At 44.4% G+C, this 26,173-nt stretch overlaps 1 long non-coding RNA gene and 1 pseudogene across 1 annotated transcript in view; one reads left to right on the top strand and one right to left on the bottom strand.

The window, feature by feature from the left end:
* Positions 1 to 26,173, bottom strand: part of LOC139082316 (uncharacterized) — a 44,965-nt gene that overhangs the window by 16,075 nt on the left and 2,717 nt on the right. The window lies entirely within an intron of this gene.
* On the top strand, positions 16,572 to 17,204 carry LOC103551909 (large ribosomal subunit protein eL22 pseudogene; annotated as a pseudogene).

Here is a 26,173-nt window from a genome sequence, read left to right on the forward strand (position 1 = left end):
TGGCGCAACATTTATTCAGAACTTCTGGAATGTGCACCTGCCTCTAGTGAAAAAAACAATCTAAAAACTCATGAGAGGAATGACATAAGCAAAACCACCATCCCTCTCAAAGTGTCAAAGTCTGAAGAGAAGCTGCAGGCGGGAAACAGGTGTGTTTCATTTCCTCAAGATTCTTTCGCTTTGATGCCTATGGTCACCATCAACCCGAGTCACTTCCAAGGTCTGCTTGTTCCTCCTGTAAGGACCTGGTTTGTGCATATCCAGGAAACACTTCCTTACTCCTTAGCACAGTTGAGAAAGGATAGAATTTTTGAGAAGACTTTACAAAATGTCAAAGTGCACACAGGGGAAGTAAACACAGAAAACCTACGAAACAAGTCTAGTTCAGCGGTTCTCAACCGTATTTCCCTGGGAAACACTTGGCAATGTCTAGAGACTTTTTTTTTTTTGAGGAAGATTAGCCCTGAGCTAACATCTGCTGCCAATCTTCCTCTTTTTTGCTGAGGAAGACTGGCCCTGAGCTAACATCCGTGCCCATCTTCCTCTACTTTATATGTGGGACACCTGCCACAGCATGGCTTGCTGAATGGTGCCATGTCCGCACCTGGACCCAAACCAGTGAACCCCAAGCCGCCAAAGTGGAACGTGTGCACTTAACTGCTACGCCACTGGGCTGGCCCCTGGAGACATTTTTTACAGTTACAACTGGAGAGCTGCTACTGGCATCTAGTGAGGAGAGCATTCACTTCGTCCCTGCTCCAGTTCCAACAATAGCGTGCTGCTAACCCTCCTACAACTCCCACGACAGCTCCCTGAAACAAAGAATCAACAGCTATGAAGCCGAGAATCCGGGGTCACAGGTTAAGGGCCAAGAGAGAGGAGAGGTCCCAGGCCGTTGGAGCCAGTGTCGCTATCTCACGTGGCAATTAGAATAAGGTAGGGTGGGGACTCAAGAGAGAAGGAGGCCATGCAGAGGGTGTCATGTAAAGACCTCCTGCTCACAGTCTCACCCCAGTCATCTTGACATCTCCGTGGTCAAGTCCAAGAGAAAGAAAGATCCCCATTCTGCCACCCACCTACACTTCTCCAACCCAATTCCGGAATAGAGGTCCCGCCCTCAGGTATGACCTCACTCCTTATACACATCACTGTGGCTTTGCCCTTATTCCAACAGCGTAAACATGCATTACACAAAACAGTCACCATAGCACTGACGTAGCACCAATGCTCCATATACAGCCCCTAAGCAAGTCGTTCAGGTACAAGTAATATCCAACATCAACAGCTCCAGCAGCTGAAGAAGAATGGCCCACATATTGTCATGGATAGGATAGCCCAAACTAGTCCTGGTACCAGGCCCTGAGCTAGGTGATGCGGGCTCGGTGAGCCGAAGAGTCGAAGGAAAGATTTCTTGGACTCTCAAAGTCTGGTATTGGTGCTCCTTTATTCTCAGAATAGCATGGGGACAGGACCCAGGGGCAGTGAAGAGCTGCAATGGGTTGAGGGTAGGGCTAAATTTATAAGGCACAGGTATGTGAGTTATTTTTTACTAGACAAACAAAAGATCATGTAAAAAAGTCACTAAAATGGTATCAGTGCAGGTGGGGTCTAGTTATCGGGTGGTCATATAACTTTAGATATGAATCAGGTAAGGATGAATCAGGTCAGGATGAATCGGGTCAGGACGTCCTGTACTTCCTGGAGGGTGGTATAGATCGGCATGTAGGCCAGGACACCTTGGCTTCTCTCCCTGGGGCAGCCTGGATCCTTATCACTAGGTGCTGGGGAAAGCACACTGAGCAAGATGTATATGGACTACAAAAGTGAATCGATAAATTGGCATTGCAGTAAACCATGTGCCAGGACCCAAATGCTGTCTGCTTTATGTACATAATTTCAAAGGATTATAACAATAATCCCGTGAATTGGGTACTTTAAGGTTGAGAAAATAGGATAGGAGAGGTTTGATGACTTTCCCATAGTCATGCTTTTCTCAAGTAGTGGGCACAAGATTCAAATCCCCATCTGTTTGAAGCCATACCCCAAGCTCTAACCCCTCCTGGGATATGTCAGGAGGCGTTTTTAGAGCCAAGCCCCTTATTCTCTTCTTTTTTTGTTTGTTTGTTTGTTTTAATTTTTTACTGTACCTTCTTCTCCCCAAATTGCCCCCAGTACATAGTTGTGTATTCTAGTTGTGGGTCTCTCTAGTTGTGGCATGTGGGACATCACCTCAGCATAGCCTGATGAGCGGTGCCATGTCTGTGCCCAGGATCAGGTCTAGCCAAATCCTGGGCTGCCGAAGCGGAGTGCGTGAACCCAACCAGTCGGCCACGGGGCCGGCCCCGCTTATTCTCTTCTGCCCTGCCTGATTAGCACAAATTTTACATCCCTTCAATGGCAACAACGGGAAGGAAAATAAGAGTGGGAGAGGGATGCTGACTCGTGCTTCTCCTTGCTCCTCCAGTGAATGCACTGGCTCATTTGCATTGAGTAAGCATTTATTTTTTGCACCTGAGGTTATGTCCGGAGGCAGAGATTGAAGGCCATCTCCCACTGGTACCCACATCTGCCATCTTGCTGCTAGCAAGAATACAATGCTCTGTTGGAAGAGCCGGAAGATAAGAAATTAAAATGTCTTTAAACTGTGACCAGACTCAGACAAGAGAAGGTGCTAAAATATCAGAGAAGAGAAGAAAAGGGAAGAATATAGAACTGAAGGAGCCAGAAAATAAATTGGTTAAACCCCCAGAGGGGGTTGCAAAACTCCATCTCCACAAATGTTATAAAAAGGGTCTGTGACATGGAGCCTGGTCTAAATCCCAACAATGTCATAGTCAGGAATGGTTATTCCTGTAATCTGGACCCATCCAAGATGGTACAATTGCTCCCTGTAATTGGGTGAATGCCTTTTAACCCTGGAAAAGACTAGAATAGAATAGAGATGAAGAAGCAACTCAAAGCCGTAGAGCTAACAGCTTCATATTCACTGCAGGAAGCGGTTTTGTAATCCCTAGGACAATCTGCAGGTATTATTTAAAGGGTTATTCAAAGTGTAGAGATATGACAGATTAGAAAATCTGATGGATTAGCTCGTGACTTCAGTTGGAAGGTGCAATTGGTTTTTGACTTGTAATTTTAGGTTGGAAAGCAAAAGAGGGACCGGCCCCGTGGCTGAGTGGTTAAGTTCGCGCGCTCCTCCACTTCGGCGGCCCAGGGCTTCGCGGGTTCTCATCCTGGGGGTGGACATGGCACTGCTCATCAGGCCATGCTGAGGAGGCATCCCACGTAGCACAACCAGAGGCACTCACAACTAGAATATACAACTATATGCTGGGGGGCTTTGGGGAGAAGAAGAGGAAGAGGAAGAGGAAGAAGAAGAAAAGAAGATTGGCAACAGATGTCAGCTCAGGTGCCAATCTTCAAAAAAGAAGAGACAGAGCTTGTTCTCCTTCCTCTTAAAAAAAGACAAAGAAATATTTAACAAATATCGAAGCATTTAAAAGAACAAAAAGATAACCATATTTAATTTAATTTACTGAATGTACAAGAGTTATCTAAGTGCTTAGAAAAGTTTCACTTGTTAGGTCATAAACTAGCCTTGTTGGCCATTTGAAGCACTTAAGAAAATTAAATATATTATATGTATAAATGCAGTTTAAAATGTTTCAGGGGATTTAATTAAGTTTGTAAGTGGGACCAATGTTTGGGAGAATTTAATCTGTTCAAATTGAGTTAATCTAACATTAATCTGAGAAGGATTAAAGATGATTGTTCTTGTTTATTAAGTTTACAAAAAGTCTAACCAGATTTCTGAATTTAACATAAAGCTTAGGAAAATTAACTTTTAAATATTTGTAATTTCAAATACAAAAAAAAGATACTATAAATAGTCCTTTTCAGACAAAAAGACCCCCTCCTTGAGTGTTAAAAAATTCAGATGACAGATCTTGATACTAGGAGTGATTCCCAAACTTATCAAGGGCTCTGGGAGGAGAGGTGGCAGTTGAAGTGGCCTACTGCAAACACACATTGCTTCGATATCTGATACATTATCTTTAAAAGTAAATCTTGTACCCCATTATGTAAAACATTTTCTTAATATGAAAGTATTTTCCCTAAAAACTTTCCAGAAAAAATGGAAATTCCAAGAAAATGCACAATGATTTTCCTATAGTTTCATACCCTTCCTGGCATTCTTCTCTGTGCCCTCCAGGGGACAAGCCACCTTGTTAGAGATTCTAGCAAAAGCTTAGTCCATCAGCCCAGCTCTGCAGGAGAACATCATTCACAGGAACTTGACTAACAAGTACTCTCGAGCCCCACCCTACGCCTCTATCTCCATCCCAGGGTTTCCATCGTGAGAGAAAGCTGTTCCTTTGAGATGACCTTAGATCGTGGATCTCTTCTTAGGGCAAAAGGGGAGTTGATAATAAGCCAACCCTCTCACTCGCTACCCCAGACACCGTCTTTGAGTCCTGCGGGTGAGCCTGGGCGTCTCTGGCTGCATTGGAAACCACCTGTGCTGGTTATGAAGGTATTGTTTCTCAGCTCCAAACCCACCCTTTCATAAACTGCTTTGCGATGCTGTGGCTGGACTCTGCAAATGATACTTTTCTTTTGCCTGCTTGCTCCTCTATTGGGTTCTGCCCATAGAGGGTACTAGAGAGAGTCCACGGCTAGCAGCGCTGTTTGCCCCAGTGGCAATTGCTCCAGACTCCAGCTTTTTCATGATACTCAGAAACAGCACCCATAGGGCGTGGCTTCTCCCTCAAAGATCTGCATCCCAGCTCCAAGAGGCCCCTCCTCTGAATTTCTAGACTCTGATGATCCCAACCTCTTCCTTTTGGTCCAGCAGCAGGAGGCAGTAGCTACTCCTGTAGCTATTTCTGTTCACGCCAGTGTTTCCTCTTGCTCCTTCAGTGGACACGTATTCTCTACATTATATTCTCTCTGTTGTAATAGCTAATGTGGCTTCTGATTTCCTGGCTGGATCCTGATTGATACAGTAACTCCACTCCCTGTTGACCCCCGCTCGGCCTCCTGTTGCTCCCATTAACAGGGTCTTGACCCAGCCTTATGAGGTGCAAGGAAGAGGATTCCCAGGATCCGTGTGCACTTGAATCTATGCTCACTGGGGTACCACAGTCTGTTGGCACGTGGCGGGCAAGCCCCAGTGGGTAGCTTGGTACTCTATTATTTGTTTTAATGTCAGGAGAAGTACTTTCTGTATATCTTTGGGATGCAAAGAAATTTTTCAGGGCTGGCCCCCGTGGCCGAGTGGGTAAGTTCCCATGCTCTGCTTCCGATGCCCAGGGTTTCGCTGGTTCGGATCCTGGACGTGGACATGGCACCGCTTGTCAGGCCACGCTGAGGTGGTGTTCCACATAGCACAACCGGAAGAACCGACAACTAAAAATATACAACTATGTACTGGGAGGATTTGGGGAGAAAAAAGCAGAAAAAAATTTTTTCATTTAAAAACCTATACATTCAATTTAGAGGAATCCCTATGAAGAATCTATGAAAGTCCTGGAGCTCACATTGTAATAACGATTCAGTTCTTCATATCTTATGCTTGTACCTGATTTGCATCCCCCCACAATTCCATGAGGCAGGCAGAGTGGGCATGTCACCTCCATTTTACCAGGAAGAACCTCAAGGGAGGTTCCCTTCTCTGCCATGCTCTCACCTATACAGCTAGTGGTAGAATCAAGTCTCTTTATTTCTACTCTGTTCTGTCTCCAGGATGTGCTTAATGCAATGGTTTTTATATTGATTTTCCATTGCTGCATAACAAATACTGCCAACTCAGTGGCTTAAAATAACACCCATTTATTCGCTCAGATCTGTAGGTCAGAGTCCAGCACGCCTGTGGTTGGGCTCTCTGCTCTGGGTATCACAAGGCTCTAATCAAAGTGTCAACTGACACTGAGAAAAAGTCATTTCCAAGATCATTCTTGTCACGGTAGAATCCAGGTCCTTGCTGTTGTAGGACTGAGGTCCCTGCTTCATGGCTGTCTGTCAGCTGGGAGCCATTCTGAAAGCCATTCCTAGAGGCTGCCCACATTCCTTACCACTCCCTCCCCTTCGAGCCATCAACAGCACATTGAACACTACTGGCTCTTCTCATCTCTGACACCCTCTTCTGCCACCAGCCAGAGAAAACTCTCCACTTTTAAAGAGTTTGTATGATCAGGTCAGGCCCACCTGGACCAATCTCCCTACTTTAAGATCAACTGTGCCATATAATACAATCTAATCACAGGAGTGAAATCCACCAAACTCACAATCCTGGGATTGTGTGGGGTGTGTACACGAGGGGCAGGAAATCTTGGGGGCTTCTTAGAATTCTGACAGAATCTGTGGGGATTCACAGAATCCTGTGAGATGCTTTTTTCGCTCACAGTGATATCTGCAGGTTCCCACATAAGAATAACCTAAAATACTCGTTAATACCGAAGATTCTCTGGTCACACCACAGACCTCTGAATCAGTCTCCTGAGGGATTGGGTCTAGCAATCTGCACGTTACTTCTCAGGTGATTCTGATGCTCACTCAAATTTGAGAATCTAAAATGAGAGATTAGCATTTCATCAGCCTGGGTCCAAATACAGCATCTTATCCACTTCCTCTGTAAGTGAGGGTTATGGGTACTCCAGTGGATGGTGGGATGAGCCACCCAAATGCTCAGTTTAGGATCTAGGCTCTCATTTCCCCAGCCACTGGTAGCGTTGGCTCCTGACAACTCCCAGCTGAGTCTCTCTCCAGGAATTGCCCTCCTCTGAAGGGAGCTGCCTTGCCCAAGGTCATGTCCTCTCTCCAGGAGCAGCCCGTTTCTAATGACTGGTCCGGGAGGGGACAAAGACCTATCCTTTCCTTGCTTCACTTTGGGCCATATCAGAAGGGCCATTCAGCTTCAGATCTCCCTCTGACATCAGCTGAGGCCTCTGTCATGAGTGCATTTCCACTTCTCCGTCTACCCTACTCTGCTTTTGTTGCCGTACAAAATTGAGGTTCTCTTGCCTGATGCACATTAAAAAAGACAATTATCGTGGCATCAGTTTTTGGGAAAAGAAATGTAGCTTTATTTTGTAAGATTAATCTGCAAAGAGACAGGGGGCACGTGCCCTCAGATCTGTCCCCTCCATCCAGGGCTTGGCGCACAATTTATGGGATGAAGAGCAGTGTGGTCTAAAGGGTGGAGACAGAAGACTGCAGGTGAGGCGAGGTGAGGTGGCTGATGATCTGTGCACGCGCAGTCAAGCTGCACGCTTCTTCAGAGGATGCGTGTTCACAAAACGGAGTCCTACCACGATCTAAGGGTGGAGTTTTCAGCTCCTTGATGTCAAAAAGGTCACTTATCAAGCATTTGTGCAGGCCCCGTTGATGGATTGGTGGTCTCACCTGGCCTGAACTGGACAAGGGGCCTTAGTTCCTGAAAGACAACTCTTAATTACTCTGTTGATAAGATGGGGTCAGTTGAAATGGTCTTGGAGAGCCCACGGTTACACTTTCCTCACTCCTTTAAGGTGTTCCAAGAGCACGCCTCAAGAAACTCCGGCCCCCATCTCCACCTCGGAGTCTGTTTCCAGGGAGCCTAACCTAAGCGGCCTGACATAAAACAGTCTCCTTGAGATGTGTAGCTCCATTTCAAATTATATTCCAAATCTGTCCATTTCTCTCCATCTCCGCTGCTACCATTCTCATCCGAACCACCATTTGTCTGTCTTGGTCATCTCTGTCTGCTGTCACTGTTACTGCTCTTCACCCCTCCCTGTCACCCCCCCATCACATTCCAGGCTCTACACAGCAGCCCCAAGGAGCTCTAACAGTCCTGGATCCTTTGTTTCTTGGCTGTCTATTCCCTCTCTTAGCATGTAAGCTTGAGAAGGTCAGGGACTGTTTTTTGTGGTTGAACTTGTCCACCACTGTATCCCTGATATAGAGTAGATGTCTCTGTTGGAATAAATAAATGTAAATAAATAATTAAAGTAATAAATGCTTGCTGAATCATTTAATAGATTAAGGCACCAAATTCCCACTGATACCAAAAGCCGCCACAAGATACTCAAGCACAACAAATTAAGATTAGAAAATGGACTGTGTGCTTTTCTTCCCAGAATTAATGAGATGAAGTCCACAAAGTTGCTTTCATATCAGGATTTTCTTCTGGAAACTTTTCTCAAACATCTAGGATTTTGGGTTACTTTTGGAAAATGTCAGAGAAAGGGAAAAACTTTGGCATCTGAGACACTTTGGATCCTAGTATCCAACTGTCATATCTTTTCTTTTATATAATAATTGTATTCCAGCAAAATAAGTTATAGTATTAATATCTGAAGCGTGAATCTTATTCTCTCAACGACTAAGAAAATTAGTGGTATACTTCTCGGGTGGGAGGAGGGAATCATTTGTTAGATCCAATTAAAAACTCTTCAGAAGACCCTTGAGCATCCCTCTACATGATTGCATACATTTTAACATAGGTACAGTGGGCTTGTTTTTTGTTTTTTTTGAGGAAGATTAGCCCTGAGCTAACTACTGCCAGTCCTCCTCTTTTTGCTGAGGAAGACTGGCCCTGAGCTCACATCCATGCCCATCTTCCTCTACTTTATATGTGGAACGCCTACCACAGCATGGCTTGACAAGCAGTGCCATGTCCGCGGTGGGGATCTGAACCGGCGAACCCCGGGCCACGGAGAAGCCGAACGTGCGCATTTAACCACTGCACCACTGGGCCAGCCCCAGTGGGCTTGTTTAAAATGGAGGATACCTGTGTAACGTAACTTGGCAAGTAAACTTGAGAAATGAAAAAGATTTACTTTTTAAATTATTTTTAGGCTTAGCTTCCTTTTTGGAAACGTGCTAATCTTAACCACAGTGACTAGTCAGGAACGGGGCACACACTCACTGAACTAGTTGTTCCTGAAACAGATTCAGAAAAGGACAGTTTTGTGACACAAGTTCAATTTTGGAATGACTATTATTAAGGAAGGAAAGAAATGTTCTCTGGATAGTCAGAATGATTCAGACTCCAAAAGTATCACTTGATTTATAAGAAGTAATTTGCCAGCCTTGGCTTGCTCAGGAGGGAAAAATCCTTGAGAATTTATATATATATATATCTATATGCCAAACTAATGCCAAAAAGTACATGACATCACTGTCAATTTAAAAGCAAAATACTTGAGAGCATGAAAAAAAGGGAAAAAGCCCATTCATTGACCAGAGCAGGCTTATGTGACATACAGAGAATGAAATTCTACTCCGTGCATTTGGAAGCCACTTAACTGCAAGTCCATCAAGTGTTGCTGAGCATCCACTGCGCACAGAGCATCCTCCTCAGGTATTACAGCAAGTTACAAAGTAATAAATAACAGAAAGATACATCTTGGTATCACATGGACCCAGTAATTCCTGCCTAGGTGCCAACATCAGATTGAGAACCATTAAAATTTACTAGAACCAGGGCCGCCTCGTGGCCGAGTGGTTAGGTTTGCAGGCTCCGCTTCGATGGTCTGGGGTTTCGCTGGTTCTGATCCTGGGCGTGGACATGGCACCTCTCATCAGGCCATGCTGAGGTGGCGCCCCACATAGCACAACCAGAGGCACTCACAACTAGAATATGCAACTATGTACTGGGGGGCTTTGGGAAGAAGAAGAGGAAAAAAAAGATTGGCATCAGATGTTAGCTCAGGTACCAATCTTTAAAAAAAAAAAAGGGGGCCGGCCCGGTGGCACAGCAGTTAATTTCACATGTTCAGCTTGGTGGCCCGGGGTTCGCTGGTTCAGATCCTGGGTTCAGACATGGCACAGCTTGGCAGGTCATGCTGTAGCAGGTGTCCCACATATAAAGTGGAGGAAGATGGGCACGGATGTTAGCTCAGTCTTCCTCAGCAAAAAGAGGAGGATTGGCCGCAGACGTTAGCTCAGAGCTAATCTTCCTCAAAAAAAAAAAATTAGAACCAATACCCAAGGAAGAAATTGAAAACACTTTCAGAGAATTGCCTATACAAATGGGCTTTAGCACCAAGCAACACTGTCATACTGCCTGTATTCTCACACTTTCAAAGAAGTTAATTCTCATGCAATATAAATTGCTTCAGAATATTTTAAAAATCTACCCAATTTATTTTATGCAGCTAACATACTGATAGTGAACCCTGGCATTACTAGTGCAAAAAGAGAAAAATATGAAAACAGCATTTCCTCCAGAGAGCCTTTTGGTATTACTTAGCCAAATTAAGTATGTGTGTACCCTCTGGCTCAGAACTTAACTGCTGCGATATATCCTGGGGACACTCCCATCCAGGTCCACGAGGGAAACCTGCATGGCGGGTCACTGCAGCACCACGGTGGCTGGGAGCTAGAGACCTGAAAGTGCATCTCTGGGAGAGTGATGGATAAAAGCTGCGGGCACACGACGGAGTATTTTGCAGCAGGTAAAAGCAATGAGCCGGACATACTTACATAATTATAGCACCATGGATTGATCTTAACAACATGGTGCTGGGGCCGGCCAGGTGCCACAGCGGTTAAGTTCGCATGTTCTGCTTCTGTGGCCCGGGGTTCACTGGTTCAGATCCCAGGCGTGAACCTATGCACCGCTTGGGAAGCCATGCTGTGGTAGGAGTCCCACATATAAAGTAGAGGAAGATGGGCACGAATGTTAGCTCAGGGCCAGTCTTCCTCAGCAAAAAGAGGAGGGTTGGTGGCAGATGTTAGCTCAGGGCTAATCTTCCTCAAAGAAACATGGTGCTTAGTGAAAAAAGCAGGAAACAGAACACTACAATATCACTTAAATGAAAAATACTTTACACAAAGCAACAATATACATTTTTCAAAAACACATTTAGGGGCCAGCCCAGTGGTGCAGCGGTTAAGTTCGCACATTCAGCTTGGTGGCTCGGGATTTGCTGGGTCAGATCCCAGGTTTGGACATGGCACAGCTTGGCAGGCCATGCTGTGGCAGGTGTCCCACATATAAAGTGGAGGAAGATGGGCACGGATGTTAGCTCAGGGCCAGTCTTCCTCAGCAAAAAGAGGAGGATTGGCAGCAGATGTGAGCTCAGGGCTGATCTTCCTAAAAACAAACAAATAAAAAATCCCATTCAAATAGAAATAAATATACACATTAACAGGGTTGCTTATTGAGGACGATAGAACTGAGATAGAGGGTAAAAGAGACAAGTAAATGCAGGGCCCTATTCTTATTTCCTTGGGCCCTTAGGCCGTTTGCATTCGTGGATCCTTTCATGGGTAAGAAAAGTATTAAAAATCATGTTTTACAACTGCATTGGCATAAAGAGAAATATATTATTACATATGAAAACATCTTCTTTGACCTGAAAGCACATTTTTACTTCTGATTCAAAAGAAATTAAACCATTTTTGTGGGCCCCGAAAAGTATTGCGAGCTCTGACACACTGTGCATACTGTGCCCAGTGGTGAGTCAGCTCTGGATAAGCAAATGAATGGACGAGAGAGGGGCCTCGCATGACCGGAGGGTAGTTACGTGCTACAAACTGAGGAGTGTTAGTCATTCAGTCCACTGCAAAACTCTTCCAAAAAAAGCAATTCCTTAGGTGTGCTGGAGAACTCTGGTGCTGGGAGTAATTACCCAGGCTTAAGGAAGGAAGGTTCCCGAAAAAAGTGCTCCATTCAGGAAAGGCTGAGTTAAACAAAGTTAAGCAGATTTTCTCATCATACGACCTGTCAGAATCTTTACTATATGCTGTAATATAAATTGTGAATCTCCAAGAGGGTGAGCGGGGGAGTTGGTATGTGGAATTTCCCAAAGCAATTCGACAATAGGGTCCTTCTGCTTTAGTGGCGGAGGTACTGAGAGCTGATAACCCCCCAGGAAGCTTGGCCCAGGTCAGTGACTGTCCTTGGTTCAGGCTGGTGAACTCACTCACAGGAGTCTGCGCCCAGCCCCTGTTCTGCCCTGGCCTGTCTGTCCTGCGCCCCCAGGAGAGCTGGGCGACTACTTGCAGGCAGGGAGGGGGAGGGTGTGGCTCCTTTAGCCTCCAGCAAAGACAACCCCTGGGGAGCACCGCGGCTATGTTGGGTACAAGGGCTAGGCTGCAATGTTGCTGATTTACAATTTCTGAATATTTAGAATTATACGGTATGCAGGCTTTCGTTTATGCTATTGCCCTGGGCCCCTCAAGTATCAGGGGTAGTACTGGCCTGATGATTCTTCTAAGAAGGATAATCCTATTGCGCCATGCCAAGATTGGCCTTGCATAAACAAAGTCACAGTCATTTAGACTCCCAAGGCCCCTTTCCTGGGTGCCGGGCAGCCCCCAAGATGGGCCGTCCACTGCCTCACAGACTCAAAACCATCACAGTGTGTGAGTTCTGAGTCTTCTGTCCCAGAAGTTCCTCTCTTCTCGGTCCCAGCCAAAGCCCCTGCTTTCAGGGAAACACACACAGACAGATATATACACACAGACATACAGGGGGACACATAATACATACAGAGACAGACACACACATACATATACAGAGACATATATACACAGATATATACAGGGACACGCACGGACGTACATATACTCACGCATAAATACAAAGACACACACACATAGACAAACCCATATACATACACACAGAGACACACACACACGTACACACACACACGTACACACACACGTACACACACACACACGCAGACACACACACGTACACACACACACACGCAGACACACACACGTACACACACACACGTACACACACACACACGTACACACACACACACACCGTACACACACACACACGCAGACACAGCAGTTCACAGTCAGGAATCCAGTCTTCAGGAAAATCCCAGGTGTTGGTTGAGTTCTAGAGTTTCCAGCAGGGAATCAGAACCTCCCTACATACTCCTACCTCAGGCCCTGTGCTGATTATTCTCCCTTTGTCCCCTCAAATCCATTCTCTGCCCTTTTCTGCTGTGCTCTGTGTCCCAGGAGGCTGACCTCTAGGGACTTTCCCACTGGGCTTCCTTGTCCAACCAGGCCTGCAGCTTTGGGAGGAACGTGCATGGAGGGCATGGTGGGGAGGGATCCCCAGAGCATGGCTTTCACAGTGAAGGTACTTTTATTTCCATACTCAGAAAAGAGTTACTGAGGGATGTTTCTCTGTATAACAAAATGACTTCAGGGAAGACTAGACATCTAACTCTACCCGTTTATGAACCCTTAAAGAAAAGAGATGGAGTTATCTGGATTAAACTTGGAACAACTAAACTTGGATTGGGTTCTTGATACTTCATATGTGGTTTTATTTGAGACTGAATAATGTAGCTTTGGGTAAATATACTAACATCAGGCCATGAAGGATTATCTTGTCGCGGCCACCGGGCCAGATTCTCTCTGTATAGTTTCCTTGGCAGGGAATGAGCGTTTGCAACTCTCAATCATTCAGGCAGCAGGTTAATTGTCTAAGACAAGTAGGCCGAAGACACAAGTGAAGAAGAAACTTCCTTTTCTCTCTAGGGGTGGAAGATAGTTGACACAAACCCTGAAGCATTTAGAACCTTCACTGCCCCAGCGTCGTGAGGAGAGAGCTGGGGCTAAGCAGGGAGCCTAAGCCCTATTAGAGAAACAGTACTGGTCTGGTCTTTCTCTGCTGCACTGTACATCTGTTTCATTATTATCAAAGCTTCAGGAAACTATCCTCACAATAGAGGCACAGGGGATGAAGAGGCAGGATTGTAAGCAGCATCCCCTTCACCTACACACAGTGGTGGGAAGAGCATCAGTTAGCAGGAGAAGACTCAACCAACAGAAGAATCCCATGAGGGGCAGCCGCAGACAAGGCCACAGCAAGAGGCACAGGTGGGAAGATGAGAAGTACACCCTGGGGATAGCTCCCAAAGCACAAAAGGACAGCCTGAGAGGGACTAGTTTCCAGGAAGAGTAATTTGACCCACAAGTGGGATAGACCAATTCAGAGAATTGAAAAAGAGAGACACATTCATTCTACCTTATCTTGAGATACTCACTCAATTTTAGGAATTCAACTTCAAAAACATCACTCTGAATCATATATGATGGTCTCTCATCCAAAGACCATATAGTAGAATTCTAAAATAGATGGGTGGGCATTTATGAATTTTGTCCCTATATTTAAAAAGTGGGACAACTTAATGCTCCCAAAAGCCAACTTGACTTGAAGTTAATAAAAAGAAAACAATCTTTTCAAAAGGTATCTACATAAACCTTTGATGCTTCTGAGACATTAAAATAATCAAGTGGGATTGTATGGTACTTGGTAAAGAATCTTTGCTCATGATTTCAAAGTGCATTCAGGTCTGCTGCTAATAACAGTCATGAATCACATAACCACATAGGAGACCGGGCGAGGACAATTATACCAGGTAATAAAAGTGAGAAATAGCCAGCCAGGAGAAGTGGGAAGCTATTTTTGCACAAAGTACAGCTTCAAAGTACAGGGTCAGCATGACATTTTCAGGGTGGAGCTGTATAAGCAGCAAAAGTAGGCAAATCTAATCCCAGAGTAAATGTTTCTACTACATGAAGCCCAGAAGTACTTAATGCTCAAAGCCAGCACTGTTGTGGGACAAGGCCCAGGGACAACCACATCATGCACAGCCACCAAGTGGATGTCCTTGGCAAGTCACTTAGACTTTCTGGGATTCAGTTTCAGCTGCAAAAGATGGAGTTGGAATAAATACTCCCCAGGTTCCTGTCTAGCTCCAAATTTCTCTTTATATTTGATGCAGAATTCGTTCAAGACATGGGAGCCAAAGAAACCAACCCAGAAATTGTTGTAGGCTCTGACTTAAACAAAGCAATAATCAGTGGTTTTGAGATCCGGTGTCCATCAGAACTTGTTAGATCTAGTCCTGGAAATTCTAATCCTATGGTGCCAAAGTGGGAACCAGGTGGTGGTATAGTTCACAAATTTCCAGGATGATTCTGATATGCTTTGAAATTTGAGAGCTACTTGTTCTGCTGTCAACAGGCATGATGACTATTGGAAGGGGCTGAAAAGAGAAGCAACATTTATTGAAAACTTGCTCTATGCCAGTACTGAACATATGTTATTTCATTTAATCTTTATAACGGTCTTTGGTTCAGAAAGAAAGGAAATCATTCTTTAGGAGGAGAAATCAACTACAGTTTAAATTAAGGTAATAAAGAATTCTAGATAATCCCTATAAATTAGTTCCCCCTGTTGACTCTTACCCAGCCAAATAAATAATTAAGCATTGTATGCATTTCTTTGTTTATTTTCTTTCTTCTTTTGAAGTAGGGTGATAAATAAAAGGAGAAATAAGTTTCATAAATTTGACATAGTTGCATAAATGTACTAGCTTTATATGTAAGCTAACTGAAATAGAAAAAAATCAACAACAAGAATTAAGACTTCCTTTGGGTAAATAAAACTTGTCAGGCCATAATTTGATTGCACATTTCATTTTGTGTATGCCAATCAACACTCCAGACAAAGGGTTACTCAGCTGCAGTAGAAAATTAAGAGTTCTTATACTTCACATCTTACACATAAATTCTCTGTTTAATGATGTTTGTGTTTCTCCCCTCAGATGTGCCAAATGCAGAGGAAGACTAATAAAAAGTTTGAAATTCCAGGTTGCTAGGACACATTATCCATTTATTCTGATGTACAAATTTCTATTCTTGCTCATGCTGGGAGAAATTATCATTACTAAGAAATCTTTAGAAATACCGTCAGTTCTCAAAGTGCTTTCCCCAGAATATTTATTCAAATAGCACTGCTGTAGAAAGGCTCCATGTTCTTTATTCTTAGTAACTTGGGCTGCAGTACTGACAGACAGTGCTACGAGTTAGCATTTGGTAAGACATTTGCACACCAGAGAAGAGAAATTTATAGATATTTTGAAACTTCAGAGTGAAAATAGAATTTGACCCTTGGAAGTATGGGGTGAAACGAATGGAATTTTTTCCAATATTTGTTTTTAACATCCTTTAAGATCTAAAGTCATTTTGTTCAGGAACATAAAAGTTGAATTACGATTAACTCAGTTTCCTTACCAAATTATCATATGTGATGTCTTGTATTTTAGAGTACAATTTCTATAGATATTTTCAAATATATTACCTGAGTGTTATTTTCAACATTCAAAAATGTCCCTACAGCTGGAGCTATATATCGCTGAATTTAAAGAAATCCAGCATCTTTAGATTTTGCTAAAAGTGGGCCAAAATCTGCAGGAGAGGAGAGAGAGGACAGAGCATTTTGGAGCACTTACTGTATGCAGGCCCTACACATAGATAACCTGATATTATCTCAGAATCCTTGAGAGGCGGGGATTATTGGCCCATTTTGCAGATGGTTTAGAGATGTCCAGAGGGCCACTCAGCTAGCATGTGGTAAAGCAGGGGATGGAGCTCAGTCTATTGGACTCCATAGACTGCTTCTTCCCTCACATCACTCGAATGACTGCAGGAGGCCGTGAGGGCCAAGGCGGGCCTTGCAGAGTGTTTTACCTACTACCTACATGCATCATCTAGAGTATTGAAATGCCTGCGTTAATCCTTTTTTTGCCTCCACTGCCATCATGGCACCCATGAAAAAGCTTGTGGTGGGGCTGGCCGGGTGGCACAGTAGGTAAGTTTGCACATTCCACTTCAGCGGCCTGGGGTTCACTGGTTCAGATCCTGGGTGTGGACCTACACATCGTTTGTCAAACCATGCTGTGGCAGGCATCCCACATATAAAATAGAGGAAGATAGGCACAGATGTTAGCTCAGGGCCAGTCTTCCTCAGCCAAAAAAAAAGAGGAGGATTGGCGGCAGATGTTAGCTCAGGGCTAATCTTCCTGGAGAAAAAAAAAAGCTTGTGGTGAGGGGGGCAAAAAAAGAAGTAGGTTCTGCAGTTCACCCTTGACTGCACCCACCCTGTAGAAGATGGAATCACGGATGCTGCCAATTTCTTCAGGAAAGGATCAAAGTGACCAGAAATGCTTGGAATCTTGGTGGAAGGATGTAACCACTTAAGGAGCAAGAGCAAGATTACCATCACTTCTGAGGTGTCTCTTTCCAAAAGACGTTTGAAATATCTCACAAAAAAACATTTGAAGAAGACTAATTGATGTGATTGGTTGCATGTAGTTGCTAACAGCAAAGAGAGTTATGGATTATGTTACATCCGGACTAACCAGGATGAAGAAGAGGAGAAAGATGAGGATTAAAACTTACTTATATGGAATGCTTTGTATGAGTTCTTGAATAAAACTTGGGAACCAAAACACCCCAATGCCTATAACCAAACCCCATGCATCATTGAGCTCCTGCCATGTGATTGGGTTTCTGTGATTCTCTAATACAAAAAGCTCACAAGTCCAGGACAATCTCCCCAGGTGAAGAGGGTCAGTCCTTTGCCAAACAGCTCAGGGTAGTCTCTCCCATGTGGCCCTGCACAGCCAGGGATGAAAATCCTCAGCAATCCAGCTCCTTCCAGCAGTCAGGTGCCAGCCACTGCATTCAAGAGCAGTCAGGACTAGAAAAGGCATAGTAATGTGGCCCAAGGAAGGTCATTCTAATTTCCCCTCTACTATTTAAAAGTGTAACCTCACTCCTGATGACAGAGGTGGACCCATCACACAGACTTGGCCGATCAGAATACCATTCCCTGGACACAGCGAGTGATCCAGGAGTGGGCAACGACCCAAGTAGAGCCAAACAGACCTTTCCTGAGTCTAACATGTGGAAAACAGGAAAGAGAAGTCCCAAGCTAGGAGGATGTGACATCTAGGCTGCCAGTAGCCATCCTCCCTACCATGACCCTGTGGAGAAAGCCTGTCTGCAAGATGCAGTTGCAGATGAGAAATGGACAGAGAGAACGAGAGAGCCCCACGGCGCCCAGTCCAGGAGCAGGCGCTGGTGCATGCGGCTCCTCCTCCTGTTCTCTGAGATGCCCCAGCAACACGATCGGTTCCGTGAAACAACATAGCCTCTGCTGCTTTCAAGCCAGTTGGGTTGGTTTTATGTCCCCTACAATTGACAGAGCTTTAATAAACATTCTTGGTTCCCTGCCTCAGGAAATGAGAATTCCCTTGGTTTTTAGCCAGGCCTGGCCAGGTTTAGCTCACAACTTCCCCCAATGAACTCCTTGAACTTGAACCGTATCGCCATTCATATATCCATCTCTTGAATCACGCAGAAATAAACCACCTTGAAGAAACAATGGCACCATATTCTGGTTAAAAAATTTAGGAATACTGATTAAATATACACAGGATAGCAATGCCACGCGCATACCACTCAGTCATGATTCATTGTCTGTCCGCAGAGGTGGCTAAATCCCAGATATGGGATGACAAATGAGGGGCCTGTGTGGTGCCAGCTGCTTCTATTTTAGCTTAGAATCTGTCCTCATTGAATTTCAGCCTCGTTATCTGGTTTCACTCTTAGGATGGCACATTTTGTGTATGCCTTTCCTGAACGTGTGCTGACTACTAACTTTCCATGAGTTTACACCAGGGTTTCTCAACAGTGGTGCTATTGACCTTCTGGACTGGATGATTCTTTGTTTTGGAAGCTGTCCTGTGCATTGCAGGATGGTTAGCTGGCCTCCACCCACCAGATGCCAGCAGCACCTCCCACCATTTGTGACAAAGTGTATTCACGCATTCCCGAGTATTCCCTGGGGCACAAAACTGCCTCCAGCTGAGAACTACTGGTTTAGACAGATCACCAAGTTTGGACTTTTGGTCTTTGGAAGATACTTTTGTCTTCCGTTATTGTCCTCAAAAAACAACACATGCTAGTTCACCATCTGTGTATCTTTAAACTCACGAATAATTGAGAATGTTTCTCTAGCTGAATCTGGACCATTGTTTCAGGTAAGTTTCCGTAACTATTTATACACACACAAATACATATGCGCACGCATTTTTCTGAGTCTTCACTCTCACAGGTCCTCTGGACTAATCCATATGTCACAATTGCCTCAGTCACAGTAGCCTCTAACAAAGACTTCAGTCAACATCGGGTTCCAGCACCCAATTTTTTTCAAAACTGATCCTGCCTGCTCCCATATTTATTGCTGCACAGCCCAGCATTAAAACCAGCTCTCAACACGAGCTCGTTCTCTATTAAGGTTGCCAGATTTAGCAAATAAAAATGTAAGACACCCAGTTCAATTCGAATTTCAGATAAACAATGAGTAATCTTTTAGTATAAGTGTGTCCCAAATATCACTAAACATCCTACAATGCACAAGACAGCCCTGACAACAAAGAATTATATAGTCTATATATTGTAAGAGACATACCTGCATTTTTTCTGGCAACCCTGTATCTGTATCCACTCTGCCTTGAATCCTGCAGACTTGGGTCCTTTTCACTAGTCTTTTCCCACCTATTGCTTAGAACCTCAAGGATGTTTCCTTACCCAGGGTTGCCCTTGTGGACAGTGTGCTTGTCAGATTCTGGGTTACTCAGTGTTTCAGCCAGGGCCCAGCCAGGAAACCAGAAACCAACTGGAATGTTAATGTAGGGAATCAGTTAAACAGATGATGCAAGAGCCTTGAAAGACAGGAAACAATGAAGTAACCCACAGATCAGCAAATGCATCAAGTTTATTCCCATCCCTAGGCTGGAGGGACAAAGGAGGAGATGAGTTACCAGAGTTCAGGGCTCAGGGTCACCTGGTAGAAGCTGGAAGTTGAAAACAGGCTGATCCAGCAGAGGCAGGAGACACGAAGACACACTGTCCCTGTCTCTGCCCAAGGAGAAAAAAAGAGGGAGAAATATCCTGGCTCCTCCCACCAATCAATTTCGAACTAGTGTCTCCCATTGGCCAAACCCAGCCAGAAACCAGCTAACCTGGGAACCTGGGGACTGCAGGCAGCCTAAAGCAGTTTGAGTCCATTAACCCTGATGTTCAGGGGCCCCTCTCCTCTTGTCAGGGCTGAGCTGTTGCTTCTAGCTCTACAGAGCATAGGAGTGGTGGAATCTTCCTGTCTTTGGGATTTAGATGAAGTCTGGGTAGCCACTGCCCCATTCACCAGTGTCTACTCCAAATCTAGTAGTGAGAAATTCTGAACTGCTTTTTAAAAAATTCTGATTGTGGGGGCCAGGGCTGGCCAGGTGGCTCAGCGGTTAAGTGCACACGTTCTGCTTCTGCGGCCCAGGGTTCACTAGTTTGGATCCAGGTGAGGACATGGCACCGCTTGGCATGCCATGCTGTGGCAGGCATCCCACTCATAGAGTGGAGGAAGATGGGCACAGATGTTAGCTCAGGGCCAGCCTTCCTCAGCAAAAAGAGGAGGATTAGCAGCAGATGTTAGCTCAGGGCTAATCTTCCTCAAAAAAAAAAAATGTCCTGATTGTGTGCACTCAGTCACCTACTGAGTGTTCCTTCCATGAGTCACATTTTTACTGTTCTCAGCCCTATTCTTTCCAGTTCTTCTCTGCTTGTGTGTTAGTCCCTAGAGCTCGTCATAAATGCTCTGGCTCTCTACTCTAGGCACATGGCAGCATTGCATGCCCTACCTCCCTTGAAGTCAGATGTGAACATGTGACTTGCAGTGATCAATGAAATGTAAGCACAAGCAATACAGTGTTGTGTCTAGTTGAAGCTTTAAGAGCCAGCACATAATTCACCATTTTTCTGTTTTCTGCCTTAGGGACCATGAAAGCATTTGTCAAGATGGAACATAGGTCTCTGTATTAGTTTCCTATTGCTTCTGTAACAAATTACCACAAATTTAGTGGCTTAAAACAATACAAATTTGGGATGGGCCCCATGGCATAGTGGTTAAGTCCGGTGCACTCCACTTCAGTGGCCCAGGTTCCTGGGTTTGGATCCCAGGCGCAGACCTACACCACTTAGCAGGCCATGCTGTGGCAGCAACCCACATAAAAAATAGAGGAAGACCGGCACAGATGTTAGCTCAGAGTGAATCTTCCTCACCACCAACAAACAAACAATCAATACAAATTTATCATCATGCAGCTTTGGAGGTCAGAAGTCCTAAACCAGTCTGACTGGGCTAAAGTCAGCTGTCAACAGGGCTGATTCTTTCTAGAGGCTTCAGGGGAGAATCCATTCCTTTGCCTTTTGTGGTGTCCAGAGGCTTCCTGTGCTCCTTGGTTTGTGGCCCTCCCTCATATTTCTCTAACCTCTTCCTTCCATGGTAACATCTCTTACTACTGCCTTGCACCTGTTGCCTCCTTAAGAGCCCATGTGATCACATTGGACCCACCTGCATACTCCAAGGTACGCTCCCCTTGTAAAGAACTTTAATCACTTCAGCAAAGCACCTTTTGCCATATAAGGTATATATTAACAGGTTCTGGGTGTTAGAACGTGGTTATCTTTGGGGGCCATTACTCTGTCTATCACAGTCTCGGAGAGATTTCAATGAGCAGAACCCTACCCGCCAAGCTGCATCAGACATGCAGTATGAGTAACACATAAACTTTTAAGGCGCTGAGTCACTAAGATCTAGGGGGTCTCTTACTGGTGCACAGTTTAGCCCACATTTACACCCTGTTTCTTTTCTGTCTCCCGACTATATTTTGCAAAATTTAAAAATAACTTAGCATTAAATATGACTATTTTCTGCATAAAGTACACTTAAATAGTATACCATAGGGGCCAGGCCAGTAGCATAGTGGTTAAATTCCTGTACTCTGCTTCAGTGGACCAGGGTTCTTGGGTTCAGATCCTGGGCACGGACCTACACACAACTCATCAAGCCATGCTGTGGTGGCATCCCATATACAAAAAATAGAGGAAGACGGGCACAGCTGTTAGCTCAGGGGCAATCTTCCTCACCAAAAAAAAAAAAAAAAAAAACTATACCATAAATAATCATTCTATGAGCAAACCAAGAGGATTTTTTTTTTGTTCCTGAACAAAAGTAACTTTAGACCTGTAAAGTACACTTAAAAATAAATATTGCACATATTTAATACCCCAACAATATTCTTCCCTAAATCTGAAAAATCTTTAGATTCCTTTTCTTCCAAAAAACTAACAGGTTAGCAGTGATGATTTACTTAGATGTTGAACCAGCTGAAAGTAAGAAAGAAAGCAAACTCACTGAAAGATTATTAAACCTGGTCTAATTTTTTCTAGAAGTTGCAGGGGGCAGAGGTGGGAGTGGAGATGGGTTTCCTGATGGTTAAAGTGAAAACGCTTATCTGAATTTCTAAAGTAAAGTCCTTTCCTTAATTCCTGTAATTACGTCATAGATCATAAAAAGCAGAAGGATAAATGTCTTACAATCTTGAAGTGCAGACGCCAAGCTGGGCCACCACCCACAACTCTTCTTCATAAGTCAGAAGGGCATATGGACATGTCAGTCTCAGCCCAAATCAGTAGTCTCCAGCTTTTTTGGTCACACCCCTCTCTTCAGTAAGAAGTTTTCAGTGCATACTTCCGATGTGTATACTTACCAAGGTGTTATAAGCATTGTAATAAGTGCGCAGAAAAGAAAATAAAAAGATGAAATAAATCCTGTTGTTAAATGTCTTGCTAATCATGATGGCATCAGACTACATTAGCTAATATTTCAAGACACAATATGCCCTTAAGGAGAGGCTCCTCATTAATGATAGTAGATGTGAATCTAGCAGACGTAAATCCAAACTGTAAACCATCTCTTGATAATTTTGAATATTTTTCTCAGATCTGATTTGCTCCTCATTATTTTTTACCTGTTAATGTGGATTGCAAAGAGTTGGTTCTAGGAGTAAGAGTGTCTGCTCTGCCATTTTTACTGTTGCTTATTTGCTTGCACTCAGATTATTGTTTTCGCTTCAGTCCATGGGTTCTTTGCAGGAAATCCTTTTTAAGCCATTTGCCTACTTTAGGAAAGTTAAAGCCAGAGAATGTTACCTGAAAACAGTTATGATAATATACGTCGTACTGTGCAGAAAGCAAATAAAAGAGGGAGGAAACTGCCCGCAACCCCTCTGAGCCCTGGGGCTCCCCCTCTTCCCTCAGGGTGGCTCCGTGTGTGACACATCCACGTCACACACCATCTGACAGGGGGGTCAGGTGAGGGCACTGCATCAATGCATGCATTTAACATTATAACCCTCCCGGGATGCACGTGCCTTGCTCTGTAGAACTCTAATATAAATAACTCAAATGCAAGCTTCTAAAAAGGCTTTTACAAAAGCAATGAAGTTAAGGATGTGGCAGAAGATCCAAAATCTATTCAATTAGCCTTGCTATTATGAACAAATTATAGAGAAACTGAAGCTCAGAGAGGCAGCATGACTTTCCCCTAATCCCACAGAGGGTTCTTCGCGGTTGAGACCAGAAACCAGATCCTCTGAGCCACAGGCCAACACGCTTCCCATTATACTATGAGATTATGAATGAGTAAATTTAGCCATTTGGTGACTGAATTAAGTCTTGCTGGCCTCTCTTCAGCATGGTGCTATGTGATGAGGGAGAAAGACTCAAGCCCAGAACAAGGAGCAGAAACTAGGAGGTGACAGGTCCAGCCCTGGAGATGGGAGAAGCTTTTTAGGTCCGTGCTCAATATGAGGGGAGAATTTGCCTCCAGTGCATCTCTAGCAGCCAGTTTCTGTGTCTCTCACTGGTTAGGATTTTTATTAAGGTTCTTCTGAAAACAGTCCTTTTGTGCCTTCCCTACCAGACATTCAAGGACCTTGTATTCAATGTCACATTAATTATGTTGATATATATTGATTACATTCGAGGACAGCCAGCCAGAAAGGTGTCTGGTGTGGCAATCTATAAGGAATGAGAAAATGTCCCTGGAAATGTTAGGATGAAGATAATAAATTTTCCCTCCTGTACCAGTAGGGTTCATTCAGAGCAAAACGACCACTACAAGTGTTATGGGGTAGATTATTTATTATGAGTTAGACCTTACACTGTTTGGCATGGAGCTGAAGAAAAGGTCCAAAGAGCGTCAGAGAAAAGCCACTAACCAGCTCTGGTGCGGGGGGACAAGTCAGAGCTTGTTGGATGCTGGGTGAAAGCAACTGTTAGAGAGAAGCCATGAAGGGGATGGGGAAGGAGTCTATGGAAGGCTGTCAGCTCTTTGCGGCTTCCCCCTCTGTGAGCTCAGCACAAAGCATTTCATGGTGGATCTAGGGTCACCGCTGGTCAGTAGGGCCAGCAGTTGGGAAGAAGAGCTGGACTTGGAGTCAGGAAAATCAAGAGAGAGTGACACCGACTGGCTTCTCTGTGGCCGTCCCTAACCACCTCTACCAACCTTCGAAATGTAATGGCTGCTAGTTTATTTCTGCCTCTCAAATATCACACAAACGTCTTTGTGGCAACCGTAACTCAACCACACAGGGCATTCCCACATTTAGGTGTCTGGGAAGTGTAGTTCCAATTTAGTTAAGGTGACATTGTACAAAGCCACCACATCTCCTCTCAGGGACAAACACTGTGTGGCTGGAAGCAGTGGGTTGACAGCAGCTTGGCGTAAAGTGTAAGACACCCAAGGCTCTAGCTCCAGTTACAATCCATGATTCCTATGCTGCCTTCTGAGGATGTGGGGCTATCTGCCTGCAGGACTGTTGCTTTGTGTGGATCCTCGAGGACCCCGGAGCCGAGGCAGCAATGTGTCCCTGCAGCTCTTCTTCACTGCCTTTGCCTGCTGCAGGGCTCAGCTTCCCTAGAAATAAACCTGGAACCACTTACAGAAGGCAGGTTTGCAGAGAAATCTGTAATAGCTATGGAAATTATAAATGCACTTAGCCTTTGAGCCAGTAATCCCACTGCTGAGAATTTTGGCCTCACCACTTACTGACTGTGTGAACTTGTACATCCCCACACATGTGCACCATTCTGCTACAAATGTATTCATGGCAGCATAAGCAAAAATTAGAAACAACCCTAGCATCCATCTATGGGGATCTGGTTAAATACCCTGTGGTACATCCACATGATGGAATTCTATGAAGCTAAGAAAAAAGAATAAGAAAGTTCTCATTGCCCTGATGTAGAAAGACCTCTGGGATAGGTTAAAAAGGAAAAAAAGAAGAAGGAAGAAAGAAAGAAAAAAAGGTAGGTGCAGAACAATGTTTATAGTATGCTAAAAAATTTTTTTCTGAGGAAGATTAGCCCTGAGCTAACTGCTGCCAATCCTCCTCTTTTTGCTGAGGAAGACTGGCCCTGAGCTCACATCCATGCCCATCTTCCTCTACTTTATATGTGGGATGTCTACCACAGAATGGCTTGCCAAGCAGTGCCATGTCCGCACCCGGGATCCGAACCAGCAAACCCTGGGCCACCGAAGTGCGTGTGAACTTAACCACTGTGCCACTGGGCCGGCCCCCCTATAGTACACTAAATTTTATGTAAGATAAAGAGGAACATTACACATATTTAGATTTGCTCATATGTTCGTAAAACATCAAAAGGATACAAGAAACTAATAAGGGGGCTGCCTGGTGGCATGGCAGTTAAGTTCACAGACTCTGCTTTGGTGGCCCACGGTTCACCAGTTCAGATCCTGAGCGCAGACCTACGCACCACTTATCAAGCCATGCTGTGGTGGCATCCCACATACAAAGTGGAGGATGATGGGTACAGATGTTAGCTTGGGGCCAGTCTTCCTCAGCAAAAAGAGGAGGATTGACAGCATATGTTACTCGGGGCTAATCTTCCTCCAAAAAAAAAAAGAAAAAGAAACTAATATGGTAGGTGGAGGGTGGCAGGAATGTGGTGGACAAAGACTGGGGTGAGAACCAGAGTTTTCAAACTTATCTTTGTATACAGTTTGGTTTTTGAGCAATTTTAGTGTTTTACATATTTAAAAATTAGATGAAAAAATAAATTTAGGTTGCCTTCAAAGAAAGAAAGGAAAAAGAAGAATTTGGAGAAGCACCAAATTGTCAGCCTGCCTGGAACAGCTGATGGTCAGACTCTGACTCCACTTTATCTAACCACTGGATTCGGGGGAAGCTGGGTGAACAGAACTCCATCCAGCAGGTAGAGAGAGTAGCTCTGGAGGCAGAGTGGTGTTGAGTTTAAGAGCACAGATTCTAGAGCCAGCCTGCAAAGGTTCAAATTAGGCTCCACAACTCACAAGCTGGGCAACCTTGGGTGAGTAACCCAACTTTTCAGTGCCTCAGTTTCCTCATCTGTAAAATGGAGCATAATAACAATACCTATTAAATATGGATGTAATGAGGGTAAATACGTTAACACATCT

Source organism: Equus przewalskii, chromosome 3 (assembly GCF_037783145.1).
Source record: "Equus przewalskii isolate Varuska chromosome 3, EquPr2, whole genome shotgun sequence".
In the NCBI taxonomy this organism is placed as follows: Eukaryota; Metazoa; Chordata; class Mammalia; order Perissodactyla; family Equidae; genus Equus; species Equus przewalskii.